This window comes from Apostichopus japonicus, chromosome 4 (assembly GCF_037975245.1).
Source record: "Apostichopus japonicus isolate 1M-3 chromosome 4, ASM3797524v1, whole genome shotgun sequence".
NCBI lineage: Eukaryota > Metazoa > Echinodermata > Holothuroidea > Aspidochirotida > Stichopodidae > Apostichopus > Apostichopus japonicus.
The window spans coordinates 16,035,059-16,052,453 of NC_092564.1; the positions used below are offsets into that span (position 1 = coordinate 16,035,059).

At 35.8% G+C, this 17,395-nt stretch overlaps 2 protein-coding genes across 3 annotated transcripts in view; one reads left to right on the forward strand and one right to left on the reverse strand.

Annotated features, from left to right (window-relative positions):
- LOC139966597 (monoacylglycerol lipase ABHD2-like) overlaps window positions 1-3,212 on the reverse strand; it is a 29,519-nt gene extending 26,307 nt beyond the window's left edge. Inside the window, exon 1 of the mRNA XM_071969799.1 lies at window positions 3,029-3,212. The gene's annotated coding sequence lies outside the window, so the exon portion shown is untranslated. The remainder of the gene's footprint in view (window positions 1-3,028) is intronic.
- Window positions 3,213-7,968: 4,756 nt separating this feature from the next.
- LOC139966596 (poly(rC)-binding protein 3-like) overlaps window positions 7,969-17,395 on the forward strand; it is a 188,434-nt gene continuing 179,007 nt past the window's right edge. Inside the window, exon 1 of one of the 2 annotated variants that reach the window (XM_071969790.1) lies at window positions 7,969-8,126. The gene's annotated coding sequence lies outside the window, so the exon portion shown is untranslated. The remainder of the gene's footprint in view (window positions 8,127-17,395) is intronic. The other variant, XM_071969792.1, reaches the window with a different exon arrangement.

Sequence of the window (17,395 nt, forward strand, 5' to 3'; positions counted from 1 at the left end):
CACCTCAGATGACATTACGACATTGAGAGAAACCAACTTTACCGGAAACATTTTGCATGCATTTGAAAATTGAGGAAAAATGCTAGCACATGTGACCACTAGACACTAGAAAAAAAGGACAATTTTGATCATACAACCGTGGGTAAGCAAAATTCTGATATTTGGTTGATATCTGTGATGTTACTGTATACCTTAACACCTGATTATACCAATCTTCATTAATAAGTACCGAACGAATAGCTGTTGATTTCTTGTGCATCGGGCTGAAATGGGAATCCCTACAAAAATGCCCAATCTTTATGACAACACTGGTAGTACTCGGAAGATTATTTTCTTCAAGTTTGTCAAAGCATCCGAGCGGGTTTTGGAAAAGATTTTCTTTATTCTGTTAACTTTCATATTGTTGCCCCGGGTGGGAGGCTGGGAGCAGCCAAGAATAAGCTTACTTTCTGGTACAAAAGAAGAAAACTTAGTTTCTTAAAAGTTGGCCAACTTGCTACACGATGGAAATATGTATACAAAACGATGCTTTTACACAATATTTTTATCACTTTGATTAGGAAGCAACATTCATACACCACAGAGTTCAAAACTTAATTAATGACACCTTAAATGAAATTACTACTTTAGGATGTAGATTATTAACTTGTCTAACTTAACCTTTCCTTTACACAGTCTATTACAAATACATACAAACAAAAAAACAGCAAAAAATCTACAACCTGTTTAAAACCTGCTACAGGTCATGCAAATATAAATGCTCAATGTATGTCACTATAAACTCATTGGAGGGTAACATGAAACATCATTGCATCAACACCTTTAAAATAAAGAGCTGTTCTTTAAGCAGATAAGATAACTACATTATCTCAAGATAAAGAAGACATATACTGTAAGCATCATGCTTTGAACAATTTTAACTAACCATTGAATTAGAATGTGATGTCAAAGCCATTAAGAACAAGGTTGAAGTACTTGAAAAATTTACACTTGATGATTTTTATAGAATAATTTAAAGTAATAAAAGTGTTTTCAAAATGTTTAAATGGAAATTCATCTTGGAAATTTGGTAAACTGTACATCATCAACGATGCCTGACAAGAATAATATGTTTTGAAAAAATTACTCAAAATGACCTTACAAATGTGACAAAATCACTGACATAAATGTAAACATACAACTAACCATCTACAAACAGCTCCACAAAATGATTCAAATTTGCCTATTACTACTCAAAATAGGCTTTAAATTAATTATGTTTTTGCTCAGACATTTTCATATTAGCATCAACATAAACTTCATGATGTAGAATTGCAAAATTTCAAAAATTTGCAATTTTTTAACTTAAATAGCATTTGAAAGAAACAACTTTGACTAGTAGTATTCATGCTAACTTAACCATTCATGTGATGGTATTGTAGTATCAATCAGTTGCTATATAAACCTCAAGGACAACTGAGAGTAAAAGACAACTATACTGCACCCATTCATGCTGGATGTGGCAATTGAATTAAACGTATAGCGAAAGATACCCCTTAACACCACAGAAACTTTACACAGGTATCTTAATCCATTTTCCAACTTTCCCTATGTTTCACACTTTTCTCTTCATGCCACAACAATCTTATTTAATTGATGAAATCATGTACTTCCATTTCATTTAAGCTGCTGTATTGATGCATGCAATATTACCCTCATCTGGTATTTCTAATCAATCTACTATAGGCACTGACGGCAACATATATATCTCTGATTTTGCTCTGTGGATCATTTTTATCCTTCAACTGTGTGATTTCAACAAAGATTTCATCAGATTCCATCTGAATCTATACTTATTAAACTTGTGGGTCAATATGTGCTACAGTGAGCAAGGAGACTAATCCATAAAATTGTGCACACATTAATGCTTACTGGGCTAGTAAGAAGCTACTATACCAAGTAATTTCATTATAATGGATGAAATAAATTGTGAATTTAAAGAGTTTTTGCAAAACTGTGGGGACAAACATTGTATTTGAAAAGTTTCAATTTGACATTAAAATACACCAACAAGGGTCCACTAGTGCAGCCATAGGAATGACACTTGTTTTAGATTTGCATCCAAACATTTTAAAATGGCAATAGGCACTTTCTCTTCTTTTCTACTTTGAGTATTTATAAAGCTTCCAGGATATCATTGCAATGTACCGATATCTGGGCCCTCTGTATATACTTCTATTCGAAAAAATCCCTGTGCTATATGTAGCCAACATCGCCTTCCCCGGGCCCTCCCCCCCCCCTCACCCACTGCAATTGCACCTCCACATCAGGATGGAGGCTCTGTGAACTTTATGAAATAATATCCGTACATGCAGTTTACATTATCAATGGAGCTTCTATCTCCCCCAACTCAAATGCACCTCCAAACTAGGATGGAGGCTTCATCATGTTTCTGAATACATCAACACGAAGTAATGTCATTTAAAAAATAAACACTGCAGCTGACCAGCCTCCTAGTTTTCACTTCAGAAAAGTGTTTTCAGAAAGTGGCAAGGTATTCTGTTGTTACTACTACTAGCTAGCTAAGTTAGGCTTTAACTTGGTACTACTACTAGTAGTACTACTGTAGTACTACTACAGTACTAGTCTACTACTACTAGTATTACTACTGCTAGTACTAGCCTAGTGCTGTAGTAGTACTAGTAGTACCTAGTCCCTGTGTAAGGCTTGTACTTGTAGGCTTAACGATAGGCCTACGTTATGAACCTTGGCCTAGGCTAGCTAGAACTTAAAGTAGTATTACTACTACTTGTCCTAACTTTAAGTATTACTAGTAGTAGTAGCATAGGCCAGTGCAGGTGGATATCGGCCTAGGCCTAGCCTAGGATAAAGTTACAAACTTACAGCCTAACTTGAGCTACTGTAGCATACTGCATAGGTTAGACCTTGAAATTAAACTCAAATATGTGACAATGATCCCAGTTATTTTCCTTTTCAACGTGAATATCACATTTAGTATTTGCAAAATATGTTGCACGATTCACTTTACCTTGGATAGCCTTGTGTGGCCAATCTTACCCTCTCTCTCTACGATCACTGCTTGTACCACAGCGTTGTGTTTACAAGTGTAAGTTTGTAACCAGGCTCGACCAAGCCCAAACGAAGGCAGGGCACAAAACAAACTTATAATGACTCAGTTCGTGGCATGCGTGCAGACGTAGTATGTATATCCTGTTTGTACAGTATTACAGAAATCCATGTGTGAAGAAAGTGCGTTGACGAACCCGTGTTGACCATTCACAGTCCTTACCTTAGATCATACGTTACTGATGCGCAGGTGCAGGTAATCAATTTTCGTGGCGCCAAGATAGCAGCTTGCCAGGTCCGGTGTGAAATTGACATTCAGTTGAAAAAAAATAACTAAATATCTACTGTCAGGTATAATAATATCAATAGAATCACTGTATGTGTTTTGGTTAGGGATTTGGAAAGGTAAGGTACCTTGAAGGCCAGTAGTGTCCTATCGGTATAAAGGGAATCTCCCGCGTGCCATTAGTTTATTCATATGCGAAATTCCTGAAGTACCGTAATATAGGCGATGTATTTGCGACAATTGTGAAAACTGTCACTTTAATTTGAGCGCAAAGAACAGTTTTCTTGCAATAAACACATGCATTCATATCAAATGCAATATTTCTAACAACCTACATTATTAATAAGACATATTATATGCATATGTTTTTATTTTTAAGTCTATTAATAATAAATTACCAGTCAATTTTAATGATTACTCTAATTTCAATTATAATATACATAACTACTACACCAGATCCACTGGACATTTATTTTCTTTGAACACAAATACCGATGTCTTTAAACGTTCCATCGTCTGTTGTGGTGTAAAGTTCTGGAACAGCTTAAGTCAGGCATTAAGAAATATTAAGTACCTTAATTCATTTTCATTCAAGTTGAAAAATCATCTTTTCATCCAGGTATCAACATCTATAGATCTACATTTGTCTCTGACTTTAAGTATTTCCGATTATCACAATGCCTTTTTTGTTTAGTTTAGGGGTGGGGGTGGGGTATAGGTCTTCTTGGTAAGGGGCTTTATTATCATGCCCATATCCTTTATACGTGTTATCTTTATTTTTGGTGGGCTTCTTGTACAAGCTACGGCCTCCAAGCCCTTCCACCATTTTCTCTCCGTAATTTCCATGTTTTTTTTTTTATATATGATTTATTACTTATTATTTTCTTTGCATGGTATTGTTTCTACCGTCTTATTATTATATAAACATTGTGAGGAAATGGAAAAAATAAATTAAATGAAATGAAATGTGGGCACCTAAATCACCTAACGAGAATATAACCCACAAACGTTTGGGTAAGACCTTACAATGAACACTCGGTGTCCCGATGTGTGGTAAATGATACAAAACGGTAAAAAAAAGTTTCGTTGTGCATTAAAAAAAAAGCTTAAATAATGGGTGCTCGTCATTATACGCATCATTAAATACAGTTTATTATTCACGTTATTTAAAAGTTCGTTCAACTGTTATTCTACAACGAATAGTGAATGTTAATTTACGGTATTACAGTCTTTAACGTTGACAACGTCCTGTTATTTTAAAGACCGGTAAATGAACATTCACTAATCATGATTGCATATGCTAACTAACTTTCCGCTATGTTAGTCTTACAAATCTGCTAAATTGTACAAACGGCTTGCCACAGTAGTATTACCTCAAAATGTCACCTTTAATTTACGTATTATCACAACCTTTTCAACATCACACACACACAATAAAAAAACGTATTCATTAGCCTGAACTTGCGTTTAATGCTAATTACAGATTCAACCCATAGTTGAATTATGCCTCGAAATGCACCATTTGACGTCTAAATTTCCCCTTTCTGGGGAGGACCCCTGATACTTAGGATTTGACTTAAACGACAAAAGGCTACACCCCTCCTTTATGAAATCCTTCATTCGTCTCTGGCCCTTCTATACTCTTTCAGCAACTACCTGAAACAGTCGGGGGGGGGGGATTTTAGATTTACCCCCCTCCTCCCCACCCTTTGAAATCCTGTGCACGCCACTGCTTGAATCATGACATCATGCGAAAGACCGGACCGTGCAAGATACAGTAATAGAGGGTGCTCTCTACATAACGGGTATCACTTGATGTACCAGAAAGTCATATTTCTGCATGTGACTAAGATTTTAGGTCTCGGCTTTCTCAAATTTTAAGCATTGGCGGCGATTAAGTTCTTAATGTTGGAGGGGGGGGGTGGGGGAGACCTTGGAATAAAACCGAGTCTCATCATTAAGGTACGTATAGGTGTAATTTTTAAAGTTCATTTTTAGCTTTTTTACAATGAATTTGAGTTTTTCACTTATTTTGCCTTTCTACTATTTAATCCCGTGTTACCTTTTTATATCTTTATCTTTGTAAACATCCATTAATTATATATTTGTTTATTGTTTGGTTTATTGTAAAACCATTAGAGCGATTTTATATTAAATAAGGCGCTGTATAAATTTGGTAAAATAAATAAATAAGCACAGATGGGCACGATACCCTCCGCCGACATACTTTCTGCGCCCCGCTAAAACTAGCCTATCCAGTCCTGTTGATGCGTATTGAAAAACATACTTAGTCTACTGAATGTGTGCTTTAAGTTTTTTTGGAGAGGAGTAAGTGATCAAAAGAAAGAGGAGAAGTCTTTTAGTGATCCTCCCATGCCGAAACAACAAAAATTAGGGGGAGGCGAAATACAATAGTGCCCCCCCCCCAGTATACTAAATGGGAAAGTAACGTCCCTTGATCATGACCCCAAGTCCGATATTTGATATACATGTTCTATATGGCATGTTACCACTGAAGCAGGTTAACAGTTTTAGTTGATCAGTCACCAAGACGAGGAAAAATGAAAGAAAGCAGAGAAAGCACATACTCTATACGGCATTATTAACATATTACAAACCTCCCAAACTCCATCCCAACCCCACCCCACCATCCGGGAAATAGTTTGGGAGTCCTTCTAAAATAGTCTTCTTTTGAAATATCTTAAGGTTAAAGGCACAGGCATCATGGTATTGCACTTCGCTCTAAGTGACATTGTTCAATTAAAGTAACTTAGCGAACTAGTTTATTGCTCCATTTATATACATATGCACGGACGGAGTAACCGACAGTTTCAAAAGTTCGTCTTAGCAAAGTGGAATCGTCTATATACGGTTTGCACGACGTGGTCAAATATAATTATATAGTACCGGTACTAATGATTGGAGGAGAAGATTTCCAAAGATAACGAATCAGTCATATGTTCTTATATATAATTATATGAAAACTCATATCGTGAAATGATACAATTACACACATCATCAATATTTTCAATGTCACTATGTTTTGTTATACCCGAATCTTTCAGTGACGCAATGTCTCGCGACAACTATAGCTCATCATGCCGATGGTACTACATCAAACGGTTGCTGATACTCCTGGTACTCTTACAAACTTTGAAGTACCCATTTTGGTTCCCCGACACTTATGCAGAAAATCAGTCTCAAAACCAATGATAACTAAAAGCAGCAAAGTATTTCTCTGCCTATCCAAATCCAAAATTAACATATTTTTGTTATTTCATGGCAATTTAAAGATCACGTATACTGTAAATAATAATTGTAATCGGGCGCGGTTGAAAAATCCCATGTATTGTATACATGACTTGTATACTACAAAAGTGTATAGACGAATAAAGACGAACAATTGGCGAATATTAATTTACAAAAAAATCATTGATATGTAACCACGACTTTATGTAACTTAATATTTGCTACACACTTGTATTACATTATAATGAATGTAGTATGTACAGTGTGAGAATCGGACTTAGTTGCTATAAAGTTATTTCCGATTAATATTCGTGACAAATCCGAATTTCTATGAGATATCCCCGGAAAATTCGATGTTTAAGCTATGAATTGACGGATGGAAGCAAAACCCTTCATATGAGACTATATACGTGATGGACAACTTACCAAGTTAAATAAAATCTTATTTGATTTAAGATATCAGTGTTATCGTTTATTGACAAAAATGCTGACCAAAGACTTCAGCAATACGCTAACTGTATATGATATCATCAAGTCTCATTTATTCACAACAATTTCTTTATTTATTTCAATATGTTTATGAACAATTGCTGAACTTGTAAAAGAGATGTGATGACTTGAAACATGTTGAATCTTCACGTACTTTAATATATTACATTGACAACACTGTTAATATTGACCATAAAATTATGGGGAAAAAAAGGAACACAAAATGTAAAATGTAAATGTAAAAAAAACCCATAACATTGCATATCGACAAACTGACAACAGCCTGACATAAAATACTCTGCTACATTTCCTAAAGAGTAGTATCTCCATCATTAGCTCAAAGAGTATCGCAGTGGCCCGGGTTTGCTTATTCTTTCAAACTTGCATTAAACTTTCAAATTGCGGTTCAATAAAACTACTCATTAAAGATAATTTCTAATACCTACCGAATATTATATACGGCAGTAAAAACAGTGTTGGACTTCGTTCTCCAAAGTGTTGGTTTTTGTTAGGGTGGGTGGGGGTTTGAAGGTTAGTGAAATATGGGGTAAGTTATCACTTAATATGCAATGCGTTATCGCACACTTTATCCACTTGTATTAAGGAAGAAATGCAAGTAGGGACATTATTATCATTAAACACGGAGGAAAAAACCTGTAAAAAACGGCAATGGAAGAGAGTGCGATATTATTTCAGATATCGTATCAATCCGTCTGTGATTTTTGCATACAACAAGGTTCGTAATCATAGAGAACTTTCACTTGCGGAAAAGACCAATAGCGCCCCCTAAATTTCTGCTGCACACATTGTTTACATTTCTATGCTTGACACACCATGACCTTGTCGTTGTGCTGTGTACGGACGGCAATGTTCAATTGCTCTGTACACAAACTTGTGGCGCGTAGAAACTGGAGATCCGTACTCACTGGAGGTAGCTATCGGATCGGACAAAGCAGACTACATTCCTGAGTATTTTTAGCTGAAATATTCTACTCCGTCGTCGGCAGTTCCTTGAATCCGGGCGTGATAAGAAAAGGTATGATTTAGTACTATTTAAGTCTAGACTAGTTTTATCATCCCCTGAAATTCGCCTGTTGCTAGTCGCTCATCACGGGAAGGATCTTCATCTGAACACCATCTGTGGTTTCTATTGTTATTGCACCACAAGAGTAAGAAATCCTTGTGACAGTTCTAAGTTGTTTATCAGCTCAAGGATTTACCTTCAATGATAGGCATTATGTGTGCACACAATTATAGGGCTTAGTCCTCTCTGCTTTGTCAATAAATTCGGAAACGATGTCGATGTGACCCATTGTGAAAATGCATGCTTTGTGTGGCAGCAAAAGCATTGTGTTAAAGTCGTTTATCTATACTAGGCTTTCTTTTAGTTCCCAAAGAAAGTTAGAATTTGTGACCTGTGTTCTTGAATGGCATTGCCTGTGCTAGACATGGCATAACAGGTAGGCCTTGAATACATCCAAAAAGTAGGTCTAGGCCATAAATGCTAAATTCACAGTAAGTAGTATTGGTGTGTCAGCTGATTCACATGCTAGTTTACAATACTACTGTACAGTAATATTAAAAAAAATTGACAATATAGTTGTTATCATAATATAATTGTACCATTTAGTACTATCTGCAACAATATCATTGTGGATGTTTTACATGATATTATTATGATACAATATTCTTGTATGATGCTTTGTGAATGGGTAATACTTTATATATGCAACAATATAATTGTGTATATATGTTTTGTAGTATATTATTATGTTGCAGTATTATTGTATGATATTATGTGAATTGGATAATACTACATGCAATATAATTATAGTGGATGTTTATATATTATTATGATAAAATGTTATTGTATGGTATTATATGAGTTGGTTGGTACTTTTGCACAACACCTTTGAATTAAGTGAGTTTAATTAAATGACAGTCTGAACATGGAGGTAGTATAGATACTTAGCCGACATCTTGTGCTGTATTATTTGGAGCAAACTCTGGGCCTGACGATGGGGATGGAGGAAAGGAAAAAACAATGTATCAAAGCTGTTGACCTCCTCCTGATGGCATCGCCGTCCTGATGGCATCTCCGTCCTGATGGCATCTCCGTCCTGATGGTGTCACTGTCCTGAGGGTGCTCCTTTCCTACACACACTCACACATGTACATTAATTTGTTTGAAACTGAGCTCACCTTACATGGATGGTGAATTGTTTGCTTTCCAACCACCAGACAAAAATAGAGAAGTGACAAATCATTTTGGATGTGCAGACCTTAATAAATGAAGGATAAAGATATGCTTACTTTCCTCTGCTGTTTTCTACCCCACCCTTACCTTTTCTCTCCCCCCCCCCCCTATCTTCTTGTTTGCCTTCAACAAAATGCAAAAACAATATTTTAAAAGTTTTTTCACACTTCCCAGCTGTAATGTGACATTCAATCTACATCATCTGTGGTCATCACTGTATGTTAATGATATTACAGTCAATAAATAGCCAATAACTACATTCAGAAAAAGGGTTAAAGCCGTAATTGTCACATAATTAACTGCTACTATTCTACACATGAATTTGTGTCCTCACATTCCAAGAACGCAAGTTTACCTTGCCAAGAACTAAAGAGACAGGTTTTTATTCAAAGACATCTTGATGTAGTTGTGGCAAACTATCAGTGTATACAATACAAACTGCATAATCACAAGGTAAAATAGTTACACTAATGGTTTAAGCTGTGATAAGCTGTTCAAAATGTCACAAGGTCAATATTTTAAAGTGCTTTACCATATGTAGGTTATGTACATACTGTACATGTTATAAGTGTATGAAAGCAGTACAGCAGACGACTTTTCAGGAGAAATGTGTAAAAGTAAGTGGGCCTGACATTTCGATCCTAGCAGGATTTTCTACACAGGCTGAATGACAAGTAACAGAAAATACAGGGGACAAAATACAAGCACATAATACAGAATAGGTTAATGAACAGGGTGAACACAAAAGAGATTGATGTAAGAGGATTAGTTGACAAAGGGCGGAAAGAAGAAATTATTTTATTTTAACTTTTTTCTAGAGACTTAGATCCCAGTGATTCCTCAATTTCAAGCAGAGAGATTTGCATAGGACTCAGGACAACACAGTTTCTTCCAAACTGAATTCTTATTCATGTACAGTGCTCCATTAACTTTTCAAAATTCACTTTCCTTAACTAAGAAAAAAACCTGAAAAAATGACGAAATTGAAAATGTTACTGTATGTATTAATTGTCAACCAGTGTTCTTTTTAGGCATGTACAGTATAATGGATTTAATTTAAAGATTGTGACAGAACTGGTGTAGGATATTGTTGTAGTATAAAGAGGGGATTGGAATAATTTCTTCTAAACTGCCATCGGAAAGTTCTGCAATTTGTCTCTATAAAGCTTAGTACTTGTTCATGCCATATATAGATCTGTGTGACATTTGTTGTGTATTTATTATGAACAGTCTAGGTGAGAAGAGTGTCCAAGGTGAATCTTATTACATTGTGCAGGTGTTGGCTTACTTGGCTACTCCATAATGAGCTGAATTGAACACGAGCACATGTATAATTTACTTTGGCTTTTTTATATTATATAGTAGATAAAAAGGTACAATAATTATGCAGAAAATTTTGTAGGTACGATGATGAACCAAAACTTTTATTGGGAAATTATACACAAAGTGGAAAGGAGCCGAAAAGATTAGGCCTGTACAAGATTAAGCATCCAGTGCCCGTGGAACTGCGTGCGATTGGTTGAGAGATATTGAATTATCATTCATCAGTAATTCACAGCTTCTCAGCAAATTAAAGTACTTTTCCCTTCTTTACCTTGTTATTTGAAGTAACATAAAAATATATATTTCTTAAAATATATATATATTAACATATATATATATGCATTAAGAGCAATATGATTTCGTTGATGGGTTTACAATTGCTTAATTCAAGGTTTATGGAGAAAAGTCATTTATAAAGAAATTATGTTTATCTGGAACAAGGCTGTTTGGAATATCTGTTTCAGTCCTTCACCTTCCTTTTGAGCTCGGATTGTCTAGAAAAAGAAAGATCTGCAAGTAGCTTATTTCAGAGTTAGTACAGAACACACTGTAGGTCTAATATGAAGTGAATGTCAGAGTCTGTCATTTGAAACAGTTTGAATTTAATTGTGATTTAACATAATTGTAGAATAAGGACATTGTGAGACCTTCTCAATTAACACCTAGATACAAGCAGAGGGTATGGGGCAATGGGCCCCACCTCTGCCATCAGTTTGGCAGGAAAAATCGATCAATCAAGGATTTTTTCAAAATTCTGTATTAAAAACCTTTATTTGTTCAACCTTGCATTTAGACTTTCAATGATGTTGATCTTTATTTATAGTGTAAATATGCTTCAGAATGCACCATTTGGTGTCTAAACTTGAAATTTTCTTCTGGGGGTGCATCTACGGAACCCACTACATTGGAGTCCCATTGAACCAGTTCACAGCCTCAAACCCTCATTCCGATTCATTTTGTGTTTACCACACCTAAATCCTGCCCAATTTAAAGCTTGAAGCTCCTAACTAAATCAGTTGGCAATGTTTGAATCTGTCCCTTCCTCTCATCCTATGCATGTCACTGGGAGGCTCAGTGTACATTTTGGTGATGAGATGTACTGAGATTACTTATTGTTTCTTTCTGTATTACTAAAGCAACATTTGGAATGCCCACCTGTGGAGGTCTGTGTTATGTACATCTCAAATGGATGTGTTTTTATTTTTAAAGTAAATTTCGAAGTTGAGTTTTGACAACATAACAGCAAAACAAAAGTTACAGGTATATTTAGCAGTTAACCACCCCCTCCCTCCCCCCAGACTTGTGTGAAGTCAAAATTGAACAATTTACTTTACTGTACACATATATACTTCTTTATTTTGGAAGAGTACATCACTCTAACTCACCATCATGCCATTCATTGTTAGCTGATCTGTTGTAATTAGCTTTGATTTGTGACATTTGTCACATCGTTAACTCAAAGTGCCATGATTCCTGCTTTCTTGATGACATATAATCAATTTTTCTATTTCAATGAAAGTGTTTCTCTCAAATCATCTGCCACAATCGCCACACTGTATCACACAAAAGGACTGTTGTACAGTATTGTACAATGCAAATAAAAAGTCACAAACACTAACAGTGGTAGGCTTCTTTGTGTTGGTTTCAAATTGACAGAAGGCATGTATAGTAGTTTAAGACTACACTCTATATTCAATGAAGTTTTCTGGGAACTTCTGTAAAGGCATTTTATAAATTAACTATTTAAAAGGCTTGTTTAGTTGTTCCTGCTGCTAAATAGAGAGCACAATGTTCCTACGTCCTCTAGATATAATTCTTGCTACTAAACTTCAACTGTAGATGTATAGACTAGTTTGATGGTTTTGATGTGAACTTTCAACTGTGACAATGGTGATGAGTGTGCATATATGTGTTTGTTTTTGGTTAAGTACAGTAGACTGACCTGTGTTTACCATGCCATAGTGTTATTGTATCAAAATGGTGGTTCGGGCCATTCTCTATTGTAACAGCTAGTTCTGGTTTTACTAACAAGCAGAAGTCTAGTGCACTGAAGTCATCGAAACCTCAATGCATTTTGCATTCTAGCTGATATTAGTTATATGTGTGTGTTGGTGTTTGATGAAATCATGTTCTCAAGAGAGGACACTGTATAGATAGCTCTGTTACTTTTGGTGTGGCTGCTCCATATAAAGTAGAATAGATGAAGATTTGAACTATGAATCTTGTTTGTTGTGGAGATCAAAGGTCATTTGAGGTCAACAGAGGTCAAAATGTGAAAATCTGGTACACACAATACTTTAGAATGGAAATTTGAATCAATCCTGTTCTTGCATCTAGATGCCCCTGGTTGAGGCTATAGGTCGTTTGAGGTCAACAGAACTTATTAACAATTTCTCAAGGGGAATCTAAGATGGATCTTAGACTTGGTATGTGGATGCCCTAAATTAAGTACAGTAACTGTAGTAGAGGCAGTGGTCAAAATTTTAAAACCTTATAAACAATGTGTCCCAGTGAATCTTGAATTGATCTCATATTTCAGTAATTTAACATGACATGCCACAAACTGAGTGGATGAAGCATACTGTTAATGTTGGTGTAGGCCAAGTATCATTTGAGGATAGTAGAGGTCATAAAGTAAGATCCCTCCATCAGCAAAGATGCATCAGGAAGGAAATTTGCATATTTCTTGTTCTTAGTATGAGGAAGGTTCACAATGAGTTACAAAATACACATTGTTGTACATGTATGTGTGTAGCAGGAGGAGTAGGTCAGAGATCATTTGAAGGCAGACATAACAAAGCAACAGATTGTGAATATGGTATTTCAAGGAGGGTATCTTCATGTGAGCACTGTGCACCTGAAATTACATAGTGAAAATGTCAGATCATTTAGCATGGATAATAGATATTGTTATAGGACTAGCATGTTCCCCTGTCAGGGTAATACTTCCGTGGTTATAGCCTATGTATACAGCAGGATAGAACTATGCAACACAGTGTACAGTTAAATAGCTGTAACCTGCAATATTTAGCTCTTTATAGTACATGTATAGATCCCTTTCCATAAAGTTTTCTTTTTTTGCAGTTTGAAGAGTACTACACCTTTGCTTTCATTTTCCATTACATATATGTAACTTTTCTGTAGTGACTTCTGAAATAATAATTTTACTTCATAATATCTTCTAATTGTAGATAAAAGGAATCAAAGTCCACACATAACCAGGGCAAACTTTAATATCGGTATTAACACCTCCCAAGTTTTGAACACACATGAGTTTATTGGTTGTAACATTTCAGGGTGTTTGGAAAGAAACCATTTCAGAACTTCACTCTTCAACATTTTATGTACATGTTATTAATGAAAGTTGAAAAAAAGTATTAAATAAAATAATTCTGCTGATTTAAACCAATATAACTTCTGGAAACGATGAAAACCTCAACATGTCCATTTGCGAAGCCAGTGTGAACAAATGGGTTCATCTTACAGTGAGTTACCTGTTTAAAGTGGATATAACGATCCCCTAAATTGCTAGATACCCCTCCCCACCCCCTTCCCCCCAAAAAAAATGGCACCAGTGCTTTGAAAATACTTTGAGCATTTTCTGTTTTTTTTTTGCTTCATATAAATTCTTTCCATAGCTTCAGATATAAGCTTTTTTCTGTATCTAAGAATGTATAATTGCACTGTATTGCCTCCAAATGAATAAAATACAGATATGGGATGGTTTATACACCATAACCATGCCATATTGTGCACTTGATATTTGATATCAGATTTTATCTTGTAATAACTTAATTACCATCTTTCTGACCACACCATGTAATATTTGAATATAAATCAGATAAATCAAGAGACTAGTGAGAGGTCTACCGTAGTGGAGTTTACCATTCTGGGCTTTATACATATTATGATTACAGTGTGTTATTTTGCATTCCATCCAATACAGAAGCTTTTTGATTCCACAACAGTTTATATTTTTATTTCATGAATTTTGGAACATTGGAAATTCTTCATACTGTTTTATGCTCCCTGGAGTGATTTTGGGCATCACTAACAGTTTCTGTTTCTATAAATACATGATTTTATTTCCTACAACAATTGATTATTACTGTACCCGTTAACCTCCACATTAAAGGACTGCCTCTCTGCAAAATGCAATATCAATTATCAAAGCGCCACTTATCTGGACTATTTATAGCCAAAGCCTTCTTCATCATAAATGGTCACATCAATTGAACATAATATATGTTATCAGGCTGTAAAAGGTTGCAGCATACATTTCTCTGGTTTTCTGTGAGTTATGTGTGATTCTTGGTCCTACAGTACTGTACCTACAGTACTGTACCTATTCTATTTAGTGTTGATGTCATACAGTAGGAATGCCCAGAAAAAGTGGAAAACTCCCCATTACCACATGTCCATGATATTAAAGAAACCACACAGCAGTGTAAATTGATAGCTACAAGCAGATCTGATCTATCTACAGTGTATAAACATAGAGGTCATGACCTGTCTCCATTGTGTGTCTGTGTTTTCCCCAATATCATTACCCCCTTTCATGGCACCTTACAAGTGAGAAGATAAAATGGAAAGTGACATTCTTCCATGTCAACAGCATCCATAAAAAGAGAGATAGAGAGAGAAATAGGTGGTGTGAGTGATGAACTAAGGATGTCATGGAGAGTAGAATTGTATGAAACATTTTAGTTATTCTCAATCATCTGTAAGTTATACAGTGCAGTACCTAAAAGCGTGCATACATTTATGCATGGAAGGATTCTTATCTCGTCACTAGGGAATGCACGTGATTTGTCATATTCAGGAACCATATCTGAGACCTAATTCCAGCCAGATTTATCGGATCTTGGAAATTAACATAATCCAACAGTTTCTTTATGATAAGAGATGAGGGGATTGGCAGGAGTTGGGGGGGGGGGTGGTTATCAGTGGGTGATATTTAACAAAGAGAGCTTTCTTCAAATGGGTCTAGACTCTGCACACATAATAACAATGATTAGACTCCAACTGAAGGTAGGATACAGTGTAAACTCCACAAATTCTGCGTATCAACCAACGTGATGTTTCAGGAACTACCTGCTGCATAGTGTAGTTGTAGCCACAACTGTAACAAATCCACAGAGCTTGAAATTTAGATCATGAGAATTGATATAAGTATGAACCGGATGCCCCCAGGCCTTGAAAGCTCACAGAGAAAATTTTGTTTGGTCTTAAATCTAGCATTTTGAAGAAAACAAATCTCTAGGTAGTAGCTCACAACTTCATCAGTTTCATTAGGGAAGTAAGGTGGAATAACATTTATAAAAATAATGAAGTTTGTCTTAAATATTGAAACTTCGAGTTTGTAATGTTGAAGAACAACAGTGTGTAATAATAATTATTGTGATAAACATTATTGTTATATACTACAACATTGACTTGTGGAAATAAAAAAAAATAAAAACTGTTACAAGCAAACACCCCTTCAGTGTTATTTTCATGCTATTAAATTATGCAAGAGGCAAATGAGGCCATAATTTGACAAGCAACTTTCAGTAGTATTTTCTGTATTAGTATAGTCTGCAACATATAGTCTACATCCACCTAAGTGTAATACAGGTTAGGCTTGTAGTCAAGACACTTATTCGTGATAGGCTGATAGCCTATAAGGGGAACAAATACTGTATCGGAAAAGGAAGGATGGGAGATATTTTCTTTGCTATTTTACGGGCTCCAATGCATCATAAAGGCTTCTCTAAATTGTTTTGCAATACTACCTTAGAAAAGAAGGGGAAAAAGAAAAAACAAATAGATTTGGTAAAAACTCATGTTTGCCTGCTGACAATTTGATAAGATATGAGGGCTCAAGAAGTGCATTAAGTTGGGACAATTATTTCTATGAGTTATTCATTTCAAACTTCAAACTAACTAGTTCAAGTAGTATGAGTGATCATGTTGTTATCAGATAAAGGTTAAGAACTGTCCATACTGTCAGTAAGTGTGCTTTAAAGCATGCATAGAGTGGAATTAGCATTGGATAATTGTCCAAACTGACTTGGAAGATCCTCTATTTGTACCATGAACCTTATTTGGTGGTGCTTCCATTGCTTCTTGTGATCAAGTCCACAACCTTGGGGTTATTTTCGACAAACACATGAAAATGGATAAACATATCAGTAAAGTTTGCAAGACTGGTTTCTATTATATTTTTAATCTAAAGAAGATTAGGAAACATATGTCTTCTAGAACTATGAGCACATTGGTTCATTCATTCATTCATAGCCATTTGGATTATTGCAATAGTTTGCTCCATGGTATTCCAGGGTATCTGATTCAGAGACTGCAACGTCTGCAGAACAGCGCAGCCAGGCTTGTTGTAGACTGCTATGACTTCAACACACCATCGTTGAGTATCCTCCATTCTTTGCACTGGTTGCCTGTTGAATTCAGAATTAAGTTCAAAGTACTGCTCCTGGTGTATAAGTGCATTCATCTAATGGCACCCACCTATTTGTCAGACGATCTGTCCTTCCAGGTCAATACTCGTTATACCTTGCGTTCTAGCACTACACTCACTCTCACTGTTCCCAGAACTAAACTGAAAACCTATGGCGACCGTGCCTTTCCATCAGCCGGGCCCAAGCTCTGGAATGGTCTGCCCATATCTGTGCCGAGTTCTCCCACTCTCAGTCAGTTCAAGTCGTGCTTGAAGACTCATTTTTTCAAGT